Source organism: Aotus nancymaae, unplaced genomic scaffold, assembly GCF_030222135.1.
Source record: "Aotus nancymaae isolate 86718 unplaced genomic scaffold, 86718_ANA_hifiasm-v0.15.2.pri h1tg000092l, whole genome shotgun sequence".
Classification (NCBI taxonomy): domain Eukaryota; kingdom Metazoa; phylum Chordata; class Mammalia; order Primates; family Aotidae; genus Aotus; species Aotus nancymaae.
The window spans coordinates 7,459,738-7,473,787 of NW_026988507.1; positions in this window are offsets into that span (position 1 = coordinate 7,459,738).

Sequence of the window (14,050 nt, forward strand, 5' to 3'; positions counted from 1 at the left end):
TGGCCTTAGGTTCCCTGACTCTAGACCCTATTCTCCTGCCTCAGTTCCATTTGCTTATTACTTTTGCTGTCTACAACATAAACGAGGAGTCTCTGAATTTCATTTTTCATAAGCCACACCTGGATTTTCCTAAAACAGATTTTTGTCTTACTCATTAGTCAAAGTAAATTCATCTTCCTTTAATATCATGACACCATCAGGAGTATTAGCAAAGCCAAATACTAATTATCTCACTCAGATGTACAATCATCATAGAACATAAAAGAGAAAACATTCTTCCTTTAAATTCCTCATAACTCCCAAATGATAAATGAGGGAGTAAATTTAGGGTCAAAAGAAGGGTTCAAGCTATGTCTATACAGCCAAATCACTGAGTCATACATCCAACAGGCTGTTATATATTTTTAAAATATTTTACCATTCATATTGGCCAAACTAATGTAATTGATTCATAAATGCCAGTGATCACTGTGTTGGGAATGAATCTTCCATTTATCTACTGATGCACAAAGTCCTAGAACAAGATATAAATTGAGAAACATTCAACTTTGTCTTTTTCTTGTCCCTCCAATCCCCTCTCAACATTGTTGCTAGCTTTCTAAAACACAACCTTAAGTGAAAAGAAATGAACCTCGACCCAGATCTCTCACCTTATCCAAAAATTAACCCAAAATGGATCACAGAACTAAATGCAAAACCTAAACCACACACAAATTTCTAAATGAGACACACATAGGCTCAAAATAAAGGGATATATGAATATTTACCAAGCAAATGGAAAAAAGAAAAAAAGCAGGGGTTGCAATCCTAATCTGATAAAACAGACTTTAAACCAACAAAGATCAAAAAAGACAAAGAAAGCCACTACATCATGGTAAAGTGATCAATCAATGCAATGGAAAGAGCTAACTATCCTAAATATATATGCATCCAATACAGGAGCACCCAGATTTATAAAGCAAGTTCTTAGAGACACACAGAGAAACTTAGACTCCCACACAATAATAGGAGATTTTAAAACCTGACTGTACTAGACAGATCAATGAGATAGAAAATTAACGAGGATATTCAGGACTTTAACTCAGCTCTGGACCACGAAGACCTAATAGACATCTACAGAACTCTCCACCCCAAATCAACAGAATATACATTCTTCACAACACCACATAGCACTTATTCTAAAATTGACCACATAATTGGAAGTAAAACACTCCTCAACAAATCCAAAAGAACAAAAATCGTAACAGTCTCTCAGACCACAGTGCAATCAAACTAGAATTTAGGATTAAGAAATTCACTCAAAACCATACAACTACATGGAAACTAAATAACCTTCTCCTGAATAACTGCTGGGTAAATAACAAAATAAAGGCAGAAATAAATAAGTTCTTTGAAACCAATAGGAACAAAGACAAAATGTACCACAATCTCTGGGACACAGCCAAAGCAGTGCGTAGAGAGAAATTTATAGCACTAAATGCCAGCAAGAGAAAGCAGAAAAGATCTAAAATTGATACCCTAACATTACAATTTAAAAAATTAGAGAAACAAGAGCAAATAAATTAAAAAGCTAGCAGAAGACAAGAAATAACGATGATCAGAGCATAACTGAAGGAGACAGAAACACAAAAAAACCTTCAAAAAAAATCAATGAATCCAGGAGCTGGTTTTTTGAAAATATCAACAAAATAGATAGACTGCTAGCAAGACTAATAAAGAAGAAAAGAGAGAAGACTCAAACAGACACAATAAAAAATGATAAAGGGGATATCACCACCGATCCCACAGAAATAAAAACTATCAGAATACAATAAACACCTCTACACAAATAAACTAGAAACTCTAGAACAAATGGATAAATGGATAAATTCCTGGAAACATACACCCTCCCAAATCTAAACCAGGAAGAAGTCAAATCCCTGAACAGACCAATAACAAGGTCTGAAATTGAGGCAGTAATTAATAGCTTACCAACCAAAAAAGTCTAGGACCAGACAGATTCATTGCCGAATTCTACCAGAGTTACAAAGAGGAGCTGGTACCATTCCTTCTGAAACTATTCCAAACAATAGAAAAAGAAAAACTCTTCCATAACTCATGTTATAAAGCCAACATCATCCTGATAACAAAACCTGGCAGAGATACAACAAAAAAAGAAAATTTCAGGCCAATATCCCTGATGAACATAGATGCAAAAATCCTCAATAAAATACTGGCAAACCAAATCCAGCAGCACATCAAAAAGCTTACCCGCCATGATCAAGTGGGCTTCATCCCTGGCATGCAAGGCTGGTTCAACATACGCAAATCAAGAAACATAATCCATCACATAAACAGAACCAATGGCAAAAACCACATGATTATCTCAATAGATGCAGAAAGACCCTTCAACAAAATCCAACAGCCCTTCATGTTAAAAACTCTTAATAAACTAAGTATTGATGGCACATATCTCAAAATAATAAGAGCTATTTATGACAAACCCACAGCCAATATCATACTGAAGGAGCAAAAACTGGAAGCATTCCCTTTGAAAACCGGCACAAGACAAGGATGCCCTCTCACACCACTCCTATTCAACATAGGATTGGAAGTTCTGGCCAGGGCAATCAGGCAAGAGAAGGAAATAAAGGATATTCAAATAGAAAGAGAGGAAGTCAAATTGTCTCTGTATGCAGATGACATGACTGTACACTTAGAAAACCCCATTGTCTTAGCCCAAAATCTCCTTAAGCTGATAAGCAACTTCAGCAAAGTCTCAGGATACAAAATCAATATGCATAAATCACAGGCATTCCTATACACCAATAATATACAGAGAACCAAATCATGAGTGAACTCCCATTTATAATTGCTACAAAGAGAATTAAATACCTAGGAATACAAGTTGCAAGGGATGTGAAGGGCCTCTTCAAGGAGAACTACAAACACTGCTCAAGAAAATAGGAGAGGACACAAATGGAAAAACATTTCATGCTCATGGACAGAAGAATCAATATCATGAAAATGGCCATACTGACCAAAGTAATTTATAGATTCAATCCTATCCCCATCAAGCTACCATTGACTTTCTTCACAGAATTAGAAAAAACTACTTTAAATTTCATATGGAACCAAAAAAGAGCCTGCATAGCCAAGACAATCCTAAGCAAAAAGAAAAACACTGGGGGCATCACATTATCTGACTTCAAACTATACTACAAGTCTACAGTAACCAAACCAGCATGATACTGGTACCAAAACAGATATATAGACCAATGGAACAGAACAGGGGCCTCAGAAATAACGCCACACATCTACAACCATCTGATCTTTGACGAACCTGACAAAAACAAGCAATGGGGAAAGGATTCCCTATTTAATACATGGTGTTGGGAAAACTGGCTAGCCATATGCAGAAAACTGAAACTGGATTCTTTCCTCACACCTTATACAAAAATTAACTCAATATGAATTAAAGACTTAAATGCAAGACCTAAAACCATAGAAACCCTAGAAGAAAACCTAGGCAATACCATTCAAGACACAGGCATGGGCAAGGACTTCATGACTAAAATACCAAAAGCAATGGCAACAAAAGCCAAAATCGACAAATGGGATCTAATTAAACTGAAGAGCTTCTGCACAGCAAAAGAAACTACCATCAGAGTGAACAGGCAACCTACAGAATGGGAGAAAATTTTTGCAATCTATCCATCAGAGAAAGGGCTAATATCTAGAATCTACAAATAACAAATTTACAAGAAAGAAACAACCCATCAAAAATTAGGTGAAGGATATATGAACAGACACTTCTCAAAAGACGACATTTATGCGGTCAGCAAACATATGACAAAAAGCTTATCATGTGGCACATATGTACCACAGAACACTATGCAGCCAAAAAAATGATGAGTTCATGCCCTTTGCAGGGACATGGATGAAGCTGGAAACCATCATTCTCAGGAAACTAACAAAGGAACAGAAAACCAAACACCACATATTCTCACTCATAAGTGGGAGTTGAACAATGAGAGCACATGGACACAGAGAGGGAAACATCACACACCAGGGCCTGTCAGGGGGTGCGGGAGCTAGAGGGGGATACCATTAGGAGAAATACCTAATGTAGATGATGGGTTGATGGGTGCAGCAAACCACCATGGCACATGTATACCTGTGTAACAAGCCTGCATGTTCTGCATATGTATCTCTGAACCTAAATTATAATATCCTGAAACTTAAAGTATAATTTTAAAAAAAAAAAAAAAAAGAAAAGAACATTTAGAAGAAAATATTTACAGCCCTGCTTAGGTGAAGATTTCTTAGAACATATACCAAGAGTTTGCGGTGACCCGAGATCACTCCACTGCACTCCAGCCTGGGAGACGGAGACAGACTCTGTCTCAGAAACGAAAAAGGGAAATATACCCAAAGCTGGACCACAAAAGAAAAAAGTTATAAACTGGACTCATCAACATGAAAAGCTTTTGCAAGACACTGTTGAGAGAATAAAAAGACAAACCACAGACTGGAAGAAAATATTTGTAAAAAACCATATTAGATAAGGGACTTCTATGCAGAATATATAAAGAACTCCTATAACTCAACAAGAAAAAATAAATTGGGCAATAGATTTGAACACACACTTCACCGACAAAGATATATGGATGGCAAACACACACACACACACACACACACACACACACACAAAACGTGTTCAACATCAGTTGTCACATGGCAAAAAAAAAAAAAAAAAACCCACAAAGTAAAACCACAGTGATAATAGCTATCATTCCCTATCTATTAGAATGGCTCATTTTTTTAAACTGACAATATCAAGTGCTGACAAGGATACCGAGTAACTGAAACTCTCATATGTTGCTAATAGGATTGGGAAAGGGTACAAGTACCTTTGGAAAACAGTTTGGCAGATTCTTATTAAAAAAAAATATACTCTCCAAAGACCCAGTAATTCCATTCCTAGACATTTACCCAAAGGGAATGAAAAAGTTATGTTCATAAAAAGCCTGTACCTGAATGTTAATAGCAGCTGTCTTCATAATTACCAAAAAGTGAAAGTAAACCAAATGTCCTGATTGTGGAATCGATTAAAAGCCTATAGTATATCCATGCCATGGAATGCCACTCAGTAATAAAAGGGGAGAGACTACTGGTATAGATACTAAATGGATCAGTCTTAAATATATTATGCTAAGCGAAATATTAGTATGCGAAGTGAATTATCAGAATTAAAAAGCTATATATTATTGTGTTCCTACAACATTTTAGAAAAGGTAAAGTCACAAGAACAGAAAACAGATCACTGGTTACCTGAGATGGAGGAGAGCTGACTTTAAAGGGAGAGCCTGGGAGACTTTTCTGGGATGATGGGACTACTGTACCTTTGTCTAAAGGGGTTGCGATATGGCTTTATGCATTTGTCAAAACTGGCAGAACTGTACACCAATAAAAGCAAATTTTACTGTGTCTTAATTTTTTAGAAATAAAAAATTTTAAACAATTATGTCTTAATATCCATCCATGGCTTCCCATCACTGACAAAAACTCCATTTGCTTTAGACTACAAAGCCCTTCCTGTCCTGGCCCTTCCCTGCCTCTCTAGTTCCTTCTCTTTCCTGTGCCTCAGACAGGCCACATCACTGTGGTTCCCTAAATACCCTGCATGCGTCTCTGCTTTCTGCCAGCCTGTGGTCCTCCAGGAATACCCTGCCTACCGCCTCTCCAGGTCCTCTCCGCCTAGGCCAGGTCCTGCCCTAAGCATCCAAAGCTCCAACCAGGCTGGATGTCTTGCGGTTCCCCAAAATGTGCCGGGTGGTCTCAAGCTTCCTGGTCTCTGTGCATCCTCAGTCTGGAATATTCTTTCTCCCATGTATTCTTTTTAATAAGAGCCTGGTAAACAGTCACTTGTCTTAGAATTCTAACATTACTTCTGACATTTTTCCTGAAGCGTCCCCAGGAAGGAACTTGTTCTCCCTCAGTTCAACCACACCATGTGGAGATTTCTATTACAGCATTTGAAAACATTCCAGGATTTGTTTTCACAGCTATCATGCCCTCTCTAAAGGCAGGGATCCTTCTTTTTATTTCGTATTGCTGCACCTACCTAGCATATTTCTGGCACATGAGAGGTACTTGATAAATGTTTGATGAATGAATGAATAAAACACTAACAAGCTAATGAGCTAATAAATCTCCTTATCTGGACTAAAACTCTGAAGTGTCCTGCAGGAGAATGCTCTACATCATCCCAGTTGAGCTGCCCACCTCCAGCACATGCTGTCTACTTTCTTTCATGTTGATAAACTAGTGTCGTAGTTATCTATTTACTGTACGTGGTTATACAAATAGGGAATTATACTACATTGTGAGTTCTTCCAGGGACTCACTAAACTCTAGATCCCTAGCACCCAGGAGACAATGCCCAACTCAAATAGTTACTCAATAGACCTGTGTTAGGCCAGGCATGGTGGCTCCTAGCACTTTGGGAGGAGGGAGGCTGGCTTGAGGCCAGGAATTCGAGACCAGCCCAGACAACACAGCAAGATCCTGTCTCTACACAAAAATAATAAATGAAACTAAACTGAGATTTTCAGATGAGTAGAATCCATGCTTTTTTCCTCTCTTCTGAGCCCAGGGCCCAATTAGGCTGCAGTGATGCCAGTAACAAGAAGTGTGTGAAAAGAAGAAAAGTTACAAAGTTCTTAAAGAGAAAACTTTAAGAAGGGCGTGCATAATCAGAGTAGAAGGGCATCAGTAACCCAACAGTAATAAATGTAGGGAATTAGAAATGACCTTGAACCACATTTTCCTCTGGAAAAATAATCCCTCAAAGAAAGTGAGAGCAAAGTGAACAATAGCAGGATAAGCAAAACTACTTATACCAAAAGAATCCTTGGAAGATAACACATGAAGTAAGCAGACACAGTATCTCTTTCCAAAGCCCAGAATTTATTTCAGGTCTGCTACTTGGCCCCGTCTCCCCAGGCATGTCTGCAAGCCACATAGTTTCACCTCTGCTAATGTCTGCATTGTCCCAGGAATGATTTAGAACCTGCAAGGGCAACATGATTTTACTAATGAAGGGGAATTCTTGGTTCAATGTGGCCACGATACATTCTGAATCCAAGTGCAGTAGTTCACATTCTTTGAATCTCAAAGAGTTTCTAAGAATTTGAGCAAAACAAATACTTCTGTTACAGAAGAGGACTTTGTGAATATTAAATTTTCCCAATTGAACCCTGCTGAAACAGCATTGATTGGCTGACCACTGCCTTCCCCTCTTTCTCTGTCTCTCTCTCTCTCTCTCTCTCACACACACACACACACACACACACACACACACACACACACACACGATTCTGCTGCCTGTTGCCCATTTGGAGCTGATTAGTTCATCCCCCAACAGGTACTAAAACATTATGGGCTCAATAAGCCTGCCTACCCCACTGTGCAACCCCACACTTGTATCTCAGCAAGCCCTGTCCCGAAACGTAAGAGCCAACTCCCTTGCTACCTACCATCAAATTCCCATCAGTTACATGAATATTTTAAACACTTAATTTTGATCAATCCTTTGGCTTTTTCCTACGTATGTGTATCTGTGTGTGCCTGTGTCTGTGATGATCCTTTTGTTAGCTGGGTCTTAAATGTGATAGGCAGTAATGCAACAAGTCTAAAATTTGTAAGTCTGTGCTCAGAGCCAGGACTAAGATCAGGCAAGAGAAGACTGACTTTGCAAAATTCAAGAACGTCCTCACTCTCAGGGTACTTACACAAAGCTTTTTCACTGCTAGTCCCACTCATCTGAGGTTCTGTAAAGAGAAGTAACATGCTTTAGTACTGTGTAAAAAATACACACGTCATCTAATCTTCTCAAAAAAATGCTGTGTCCGTCTTCACATAGCTATTTCTCAACCTTCAAGTTGTCTTCTCCTTGGAGAGAACGTTCTCAAACACCTTCTTTAAAAGGAGCATCTTCTCCTATAATATCATGGCACTCTTAAGTTTCTTCTCCACGTTGGTCAAAATGTATACTTACTTCTTGTGTATTGACAGTTTCCACTGGAATATTAGCACTGTTAGGGCAGAAACAGTGACTGTCTTGTTTAACACCATAGCCCCAATGCCTAGCACATTGCCTGGCACATAGTTACCACACAATAAAACACGTGTTGAATGACTGGAACTTCAATGGCTTTGGGATGATTCAAGTCCACTCGTGACACTTGCTTGTCTTGTATCCTTAGGCGAGTTACATAAATCATCTATGGCTCACCTTTGAATTTTCCCACCTCAAAAATGGAGATGTTCATTCATCCAATCATTCATTCAATAAGTTGCTTGCAAGGTATCTGACATAAATCAAAGAGTAAATAAATGAATGTTTATTTTCCCATTCGGAAGCATAAAAAGTTACATACTGTTCAGATTTACATGGCCAGTGTTCTGGTTTTCTAGAACTATATAACAAATCACCCCAAAATTTAATGACTTAAAACGAGTATTACTTTACTATGATTCACAGTTCCTGTGAGTCAGGAATTTGAGAAGGGCTCTGTTGGGTAGGTCTGGCTCCAGACTTCTCACCCAGTCAGATGGTGGCCAGAGAAGGAAAAAAAATGGAGGTCTAGAGAAGCTAGGGGTTAGCCAGGGATTGCTATATCTCTCCCTCCTTCCCTTTCTGTCTCTCTCGCTCTCTCGGCATGCTGTGGCAGTGCTTCTTTATACAATCTCTCCAGGAAGACCAACTGGACTTCTTCACAGCATGGTGCCCTTAGGGCAGTCAGACTGCTTACCTCCCAAAACAGTGCTCCATTGCAAATGTTCCAGCAAACAAGGTAGAGGTTGTATTGCCACTTATGACCTCGCACTGGAAATGCAGCTAAGTAGATATTTCAGGATCCTGCCCACATTCATTCTAGGAAACAAAGGCCTCTTTTCATTTTGCTCTGTCTGTCCTTTTCAGTTCAAGTTGATACAATTCTTTTAAAAATTTTTTGTGAAATTTTTGTATATTAATTTGTAACCTAGTCCGTTAAATGAAAGTTATACAAAAGTCTTTAAAGTAAGCCTTCTTTACCTGGGTCTCCCTGTAAGGTTGCTGTTGGAAAATTCCCTTAAGAATCTTAAAAGTTCTGGTCTGGCATGGTGGCTCATGCCTATAATCCCAGCACTTTGGGAGGCCATGGTGGGAGGATTGCTTGAGCCCAGGAGTTTGAGACTCACCTAGGCAACATGTTGAAACCCTATCTCTGCCATAATAATACAAAAATCAGCTAGGCATCATGGCTTACATGTGTGGTCCCAACCACTTGGGAGGCTGACATGGGAGGATCCCTTGAGCCTGGGATGTGGAGGTTGCATCCCTTGAGCCAAGAGCAAGCCATTGCTCTCCAGCATGGGGGAGGGAGCAAGACACTGTCTCAAAAAAAAAGCAAAGTCTGAAAAATCCTTTTGTTTAACACAGAGGATTTATGATACACACCCTTCAGATTCTTAGAACATTTCCGTCTGTTTGAAAGGATATGAGGCACCACCTAACATCTAAGGTCTTAACAAACGATCGTACAAGAACACCTTGGATTTGACCTCTGCCCTGAACCTAGTACTTAATTTGAGGATTTTTGTTTTCTGGTAAAAGTAAGAAAAAGAAACTTTTTATTTTCAAGAACGGTCTTGACATCTCACTATTTCCTTTATGTTTTTATTGAAAACTGAACGGTTGCATTTTTGGCTTATCTATTTGTGTCTGAGCATGGCATCTAAAAGAAACCATTTGGCCTTTCCACATTCTGCCTGCACATTTTCTCAGACTGATCCATCAGTTCATTGGGTACACTTTCTCTTTTCCACAGTACAGGCAATAATTTGGCTAAACTTCCTGCCACCACCTACCAAAGGCCTTCTTTCTTCCGGTTTTCATAAAGTTTTCTTCACCTTCCTTTAAACGTTTACAACAGAGCCCCCAGGGCCCAGCAGCCTTCTGCCGACAGTATCTTCAGGGCTCTTCCAGCATCTCCCTGATGCCCACCCCAGATTAATGCTACCTGTTTTCATCTTTTGCTGTAGCAGCAACCCACTATAAAGTAACAGTCCGTTCCATTTTTCTACTGGTATGTATCAAATCAACCCAGTACATAAGGTCTTGAAACTAAAACAAACATTTTATGCTCTTGTTATTTCTGTGGGTCAAGAGTCTGAGAAAGACTCTACCAGGGTGGGGTTCAGTGGCTCACTAATCCCAGGACCTTGGGAGGCCAGGTAGGCAGATTACTTGAGGTCAGGAGTTCAAGACCAGCCTGGACAACACAGTGAAACCCCATCTCTACTAAAAATTTAAAAATTAGCCAGGCATGGTGGTGCATGCCTGTAGTCCCAGCTATGCTCAGGTATGCTCAGGGCTTTTCCACATAGTGTCCTTACACAGGCGACCTTAGGCTTCCTCACAGCACGGTGCTTTGAGCTCTGGCAAGGCAGGATCAGCATCACCTTTTATGTCTTCGCTTTGGAATTCACACAGGATCACTTTCATCATACGCTGTTGAGAATATAGTGAAAACACCTCCGCAGTTTCAGGAGACAGAATGCAAACCCAGCCTTAATAGGAGGAGTATGATTTTTTTAAGTGCAGATTTATTTTCAACCCTCTATATCCGCTAAGTAGCCGTTGAACTACTTGTTTTCCATTAGATTAATGGAAAAATAAAAGTTCATTCACTCATTCAATTATTCATCTATTTACACTCCCTTAATCCTCTGTGTATATCCTGTTTCTAGAATATCGCGTTGTTTTCGAGTGACCTCTGTTTGTATGTGTCTCTTCCCTTAGACGGTCAGAGTTCCCAATGTGGTTGGGAACTGTTTCATTCATCTTTGTGTCTTCATTACTTAGCGTGAAATCTGACTCATAATAGATGCTTAAATAATATATGCTGACTAAATGGTTGAATAAGTAAATTGCACTTTTACTTTCTTTACCAATGTTGAATTGGAATGTTTCCTATTATGTAATGAATCACCAAAAACTAAATTTACATTTCTATTCCCTGTTGCTACAAAATTGTGTTCTCATTAAGAAAAGTCAACAGCATGATCCATATTTATATTGGCTTTGTTTTGCAAATGTGCATTTTCACATCATTTATTGTATCACCCTGATAGAGCCATTTACGTACGTGTAGACCACAGAGAGGGTATACCTTGCCCCAGAATCCAAACAACTGAAACAAATGTAAAAAATATCTTCCAAAAAAAGGCAGCTAAGCCAACCACAGCACAGGACTGATTGCCCAGCATGGGGAAAGGGACAGAGAACAACCCTGTGAAAAAGCTGCAGCAGCAGAAGAAACTATTGTGGCAGAGGTATAGCCCTCACGAGGAAGGGTGACCCACCTCAAGGCTTCTGAGCTAAGGAAATAGTCCCAGGGCATAATAAATCTCTAAGTGCAAAAGTCAGATGAATACAAAGCTAAGGTGGTGTGAAAAGATGCCCAGCTCCAAGAGGCTTGATTATTATGGATAAGGCAACATGGCAGGGCACAGGGCTGGGCTCTTCCTCTGCATAGGAGATTCAGGGGATACGGAGACTGTGGTTGGAGGAAGCATACTCATTCTCCAAGTGCAGAAAGTAGGGGTGGGGGGGGTTGAGGGAATGTTAAGGAAAGGCTAAAACAAGAAAGAAAATAACTGAAAGGCTAAGACTACAATTTTAGCAGAAAAATACCAAACAGCAGGTTCTCCGTCTGTTTCCTCCTCATCCTACCCCAACCTTGAATTCCTCCCAAGGTGAGCATTGGTTCAGGATACCACCACACATTTGTTGTCGTTGAACAGGAAAGATCTGGCTGATCTCCAGGCACTGCGGCCCCAGAGCTTCAAGGCTAAGTGTGTTTTGTTGTTGTTGAACTCTGTTACACAATTATCCGTTAAGGCAGATGGATCCATCTTTTCTAAACACCCATGAAACTGTTTGATTCCTCAGCACAGCTCATTTATTTGCCTCTGAAGAATGGTATGAAACAACTATTTGGGGAATAACATGTAATCGAATATGTTTCCCAAACCCCTCTCCTGAGTGGGGAAAGGACTTTGCGTTTTGCTAGGGATCACACAAATTCTGGGATGGGGTGGGTAGGATGGATGACGGTTCTGAGAAACCGAGAAGCCCGGATTGGACAGACACAAACATCTATAAAATTAAAGTACACTTTTTCCACACCAAATTGTTTGCTGAAAATAGTTTTTCACTCTTGAGAAAACCAGGCATATTCTTCCTCTTCAAAAGTTACATGGAAATTATCAGAATAAAACTATTGCATTGATAACATTTGTCTAGTAAAACTGAACCTTCTCTCAAAACTACCAAATACTGACCCCCTGAAAAACAATTCTATTTGTCATGAGCATGACTGAGGTGAGATCAAGAGAGCTCCCCACTCTACAGGATGGAATTAACTAGAGCAATCATAATGACCTGAGCACTCACATCATTTGACTTCAATCTCTGATCAAAATGGTGCCTAAATCAAGTTTCCTATTTTACCGCCCTGTTACACAATGATCCATTAGGACAGACGGATCAATTGGACCAGCCATCCATGCAACCTCTGGTTCCTGAAATCAATCTGCTTACTTGCCTGGGTGAAAAATAGCATGAAGCAATGGTTTGAGAGAAAAATTTACAGTTCACTTACAAAAGTTGGCATCATGTAGATACAATGCCTGAGAGCCAGTTTGGAATTTCTGATTACCATACTATAAATCTTATCCGGTGAACACAGAAGAAAAGTATCAAGTCTTTATTTGCCTTTAAATGAGGGTTCCTGCCTCTTAGTTCTCTCATATACCCTAGTCAATCAAAGAACCTAAAGGCATTAATATCAAGTGAATCATTTTATGCTTATATATGCAAGCAACAGATAGTTTTTTCCCCAAGTTTTAAAGCAAGAAGCCTTTGAAACACTTCTAAACTGTACCATATATTCTGTCAAGATGTGCCAGACAGCTACAGAGATGGAGTTATTTTCTTGGCCAACATAGAACAGCATGTGATTTGCCACACCTTTTCCTATAGCAACAAGCTGCAGGAAATAAAACAAGGTAGAAATGATAAATGTATATGAAAATAATGCTAAAACTCATCATATCTGGTAATTCGATAATTAAGAGTTTGAAAACAATAAAGTTTCAGTATTTTAAACCTTAAAAGAAATCTAAGTTTCAGTCTGGGCAAAATGGTGAAACTCCATCTCTACAAAAAATACAAAAAAAAAAAAAGACACTTAGTGTTTTATCCCAGGATCTGCCATTGACCTGTATTTTAAGTGTATCTGTTTTGTCTTCCTTCCTCAAGGTCTTTTGATATTTTATTCTTTTTTCTTCTTTTTTGAAACAGGGTCTCCCTCTCCTGCCCAGGCTAGTGGTGCGGTCTTAGCTCACCGTAGCCTCAACTTCCTGAGCTCTGGTGATCCTCACACCCTCAGCCTGCCTCCCAGGTAGCTGGAACTACAGGTGTGCACCACCACGGCCATTTTTGTACTTTTTGTAGAGATAGGTTTTCATCTTGTTGTCCAGGCTGATCTCGAACTCCTGGGCTCAAGCAATCCTCCCACCTCAGCCTCCCAAAGTGCTGAGATTAGAGGCATAAGCCACCATACCCAGCCTGATATTTTATCCTCACTGAAACAAACTTAGCGTTATAACCAACGTCAGTCAGATGTCCCACCCTTATCTCCAAGTCACTCATACCCCAACCTCCATCCCCACTCCTTGCCCCAAAGAACAAATGGTTGATCATGGCTTGGACAGGTTTGTTCTCTATTTCCCGGGACCTTTTTAATCCTCTCCCATTTACTACTCTGGCTGCAGAGAAAGAAGAGGCAGCATTGTCTCATCCAGGATGTTCCTTTTCCTCGAGCTCCACCCACCCACCTGCCTCCCACCGAGGGAGGGGAAGCAGTGGTCATGGTCTTGAGCCCTCAAGTCTGGCCTGTGCAGAGCATTTCACATGCATGCTTTCCACGATGCCCCCTGCAGCCCTATAAACCAG